Source organism: Poecilia mexicana, unplaced genomic scaffold (genome assembly GCF_051168715.1).
Source record: "Poecilia mexicana isolate PSO_F unplaced genomic scaffold, ASM5116871v1 scaffold_17, whole genome shotgun sequence".
Lineage (NCBI taxonomy): Eukaryota > Metazoa > Chordata > Actinopteri > Cyprinodontiformes > Poeciliidae > Poecilia > Poecilia mexicana.
Window position 1 is genome coordinate 29,944,881 of NW_028263386.1, and position 4,367 is coordinate 29,949,247.

General features: G+C 44.2%; 1 long non-coding RNA gene across 1 annotated transcript; it reads right to left on the reverse strand.

The window, feature by feature from the left end:
- Window positions 1-427: 427 nt before the first annotated feature.
- Window positions 428-2,155, reverse strand: LOC148154870 (uncharacterized). Its single transcript, XR_015765860.1, has 2 exons — window positions 1,615-2,155; window positions 428-1,525 (listed from the first exon to the last, which is right to left on the reverse strand). It is a non-coding gene; the product is annotated as an uncharacterized LOC148154870 (long non-coding RNA).
- Between the last annotated feature and the right edge of the window lie 2,212 nt (window positions 2,156-4,367).

Here is a 4,367-nt window from a genome sequence, read left to right on the forward strand (position 1 = left end):
GATTAATAACTTATTCTGTCCTGTTAACCTTTATGTTACCTGTAGATAAAGTAGATTGTTTGCAGAGATCTTTTGAACTGCTCTTTGTGTGGGAAATCAGGAGAAGTTCCAGCTTTCACACTGATCTGTGAAAAGCCTTGAAACAGCAGGAGTCCAGGCCAGTAGAGGAGAAGCTCTGCTTCCACTTGTTTAGATAAAGGTGACAGTTTGAGCTTGATCTTGAAAACAAATTGCAGGGAGTGTCTAACTCTAAAAAGGATCAGAGACAACCCCTGGTTGGATGAGCAAAGCTACGCCTTATTAGAATAAAAAGTCTAGAATACGCCTTTACTATAAAACTTTGTACACAGCAGTAACTACTCGGATTTGCTCTTGTAATTCTCCAAAGACGTCTAAGCACGTCTTTGCTTCTTTCTTCCTTCTTCCATTTGACTCAGGTAAATTAATGCATGTCTCTGTTCTGCAGTTCTGTTGTAAATTTCATGTGCGTCTTCTTTGGATTAAACTCTAATTCTGAGATGTCTACACTCGTTTTCTGTGTGATTTAACTCGGCCGCCGGGAGAACCTGGGATCCGTGAGAAGATGATGGAGCCAGAGTTTTTCCAAATTACAACCTAAAATCTTCAACAGGCTGAATTAATCAACGTAGCTGAACATACACAACGACAATGGTCACGGGCGTCTTGTTAACAAGCTTAAGGGGTTGTATTGAAATTAGTCATAACTAAGCTAACATCACCTGCATCCAGCAGCACTACTCTACTCGGTCGGTTAAATTACGCAAAGTATTGGCGTTATACTAGCGGCTCCTACGCCGTTGGCGACTGGTGTGAACGTCTCCGGGCTTAAGTTGCGTTTGAAATAGATGATATGTTAACAGCGCATAAAAACTGTTTTAATTGCAGAACAAGGTTGCAGAGAACGCGATAAGGGAGATGGAGGAAACTGCGCTGACTAGCGACGAATAACTAATGTGAAGCAGATAGATAACTGCGGTGACCAAACGACCCGTTAACGATGGGCTGCACTGCTCGCAGTTGAGTGCACATGCATCTGCTATTCATACGATAGACATCCCTCCAGGCTGACTGGATTCTAACATACGCCTTGCAGCTCTTACGCAACAGCTGGTCACCTGCTGAACCAATGTTATGTTTAAAGGCGCCTCGGAGAAACAGGTGACGATGTTTTAGCTAAGTCAATGTTCGGATAAAAGTCCTTGAACATTAGAACCTGAGTGGCGCATGTATATACGGCCAAAGTGTTCGGGAGGGGATAAACTAATGAAAAGTGTCTGCGTTACGAAGTATTGCGAGACTCGAATGAGACATGAGAATGCTACGTCTTACCCTGGTAGCCTGAAACAGGCGTAGTGAGGGAAAACCAGAGAGGTGTTGCTGAGCGGGCTGACAGCGACCATGCAGGAGAGGGAAATAGTAGGCATGCTGATCCTTAGCGTGGCACTGGTGTGAAGGCGCTGAGGTGAAGACGACGGTGCGGGTTGAAAACAGTGGGATCACGTGTCTGTTTGCCAGAGGTGGATCGTGGAGTAGGTGGCGAGGGAGCGGAAGATGGAGAAATCCCAGTCAGGAGAGAAAGGGGGAAGACGCTACTTGAAATCATCGAGGAATCTCTTGCATCTGAGGAGCATCCTGACAGCCTGAGACGGGCGTAGAGGGGGAAATCCGGAAAGGTGCTGACCATGACGACATGCGGAAGTGAGAGAAGCTTGGCGGGCGAAGGAAGAAGCCTTTTGCTGCTTCCATCAGATCCTCCCTTTTGATTCTGTCGTTTTTCTTTACGTGGCATCTTTAAACAGGCTGTTCCCTCCACGTAGAGCTCCGCAGTTAGCTACCTTGTCTCACGACTGTGCGGGAGGTAATCCGTCGTGCATCACGGGCCAAAGGGGTCAAAGTAAACAAGGTGACCGGAGGGCTTATGTTTTTTCGGAGGTGGATCGTGGAGTAAGTGAAATTCTAGACAGGTGAGAGATAGGCGGGAGAAGCTGCTTGAAATGATCGAGGCTGGGGCCGGGAGAAATCTCTTGCATCCGGGGAGCGTCTGAGGGGAAAAAGAAAGGACCAACGCAGGATGCGAGGTCGAAGGACGGGGAATCACGAAGCTGTGGAGGAGCTGAGACGTGCAGATGAACGGATTGAACGCAGCTGGGAAGCGTCTGACGGTTTGGGTGTGGATCCTCTTATGAAGAGCCTGATTGCTGATTGAACGTGCAGGGTGAGGTCCAGGCTGAGGACGGGGATGAGCATGACGTCAATGGGTGAACGGAGGGGGCGGAGTCTTCCAGCTTGAACCTCTGCTAAAGCTCCATAATCAATACCATTAAAATGAATACTTTGCCTAAATATATATATATCTGTTTCAATGCCTTCCAATAACTATTCCCAAAAAGGTTTTCAGTGAGCTTAACAAAATTATGAATTCCTTTATATGGCAAAAGAAGAACCCCAGGGTTAAGATAGCCTCGTTACAGGCTCAGTATTCAAGGGGTGGACTCAATCTTCCAAATTTTAGTAATTACTACATTGCCTCTCAGTACAGACCAATTTGGATCTGGCTACATGCAGAAAAAAGCGAAACTAGATGGATCTCAATAGAGCAACATGAGATGAAGCACGTGCCCTTAGAGGATGTTCCATTCATAGGCTATAGAAAATGCCTGACAACACAATAATTCTGAACACATTCACCGCCTGGCAGAAGTCTCACTCACTTTTAGATGTAAATATTAATTTCCTTCAAAGAACACCCTTGTGGGGCAACCCTAATCTTCAAAATCATATTGCTGATTCAACATTGCTGGGTTAGAGAAATAGGAAAATTCAAGTAGTAGCTGACCTGTATATTAATGATACGCTAGCTAACTTTCAACAATTGAGTAAGAAGTTTGATCTTCCTAAAAACAACTTTTTAAAATTCTTACAGATCAGAGGCTGGATTAAAGAGAAGTCTAATGAGAAATTTCCAGCAATCCTGGTTGAAACCTGCCTTGAATCATATTTATGTCACAAGCTAGAGAGTTCAACAAAAGGATTGACGTCCTCTATACAGCATACTTAATGGAACACTAAGTATATACACTGCCACCCCTGAAAATATCCCTGCCCCCTTCTTACCACCCCATAAATATTTTTCTAGATCCGCCCCTGCACGGGCCCCATATGGGGAAAAGGAGGGCAGACCAGATGGGTCCCATATGTATTTGTCCGCGGGTTCCACGGTGGCCCCACATGGGTTTGCCCATGTACGGCCACAGCCCACATGGGCCCTACATAGTGGTGAGCCCACATGGGTGTGCCCATTAAGGCGCACCCATGTGGATTTGCCCGCGGACAAAACCATATGGGACCCATATGTCTGCCCTCCCTTCCCCCATATGGGGCCCACCTAGGCATGCTGGCAGGGAGCGCTACAGACGCTGGGAGAGACATCAAAGACAAGCAGCGCTAACAGAGCTATTACTATTGGAAATGCTAACGGAGCTAGAACACCAGTACTGAATGTGAAACCACTACTGACCCTAAACAGCTATAGCCAAACCGGACACAGAGTTATAGAACTACTTACCGGATCACACATTCTGAGCAGAGGTAAGTGTCATTCAGTGTTTCATTTACGAAGATGAAGGTAGCAGCAACAAACATCAGCTCCTCTTATCTTATCCATGCTCTTGTCTTCTTTTGTTTGGTCCTCCTCATCTTCATCACCGTTTGTTATTTCTACATTTCCATTGATTTCAATTTGAAAAGGCTTAATAATGTTACTAATCACTGTTTTGGCTGGAGGGAGCCAGGCAGTTGGAATATTTGACGTCATTTGCCCATATTGCATTGCAGCATGAACAACAATGGCTCGTGTGACAATATTTTATTGAAATGTATAAAAACTAAATAACATACATTATTATTACTGTATTGTTTTTACATCTAAAATAAATATTTCCCAAATAAAGTCAATTGTTACATCTAATCGTGGATTCCTTTATAAATGGTACGTTGGATACAGGTCTATAATTATTAAAAATCTAGATTACTCTTCTTCAATGCCATTTAAGGGAATGGGAAGACACCTATCTAGGGTTCCCACCTTTCAGAAATAAAAATTAGGGACGCCCACCACGGCGCGTCATCCTACTCTCATAGGGTAGGATGGCCACTGCAGTGATAGCTAATATTTTATGGCAATGTTTTTGTTTTTAAAAAGTAACCCATAGAGCAATTGTTCATGCATAGAGCACTCCAAAATTTTACTCCAACCAGAGCATATCTGATTGATTAATTAAACAAGTTTAAGTGTAAAATGAATTTGGTAAACTGCTCAAGTACTGAGTAACTGATCATAAGACTTG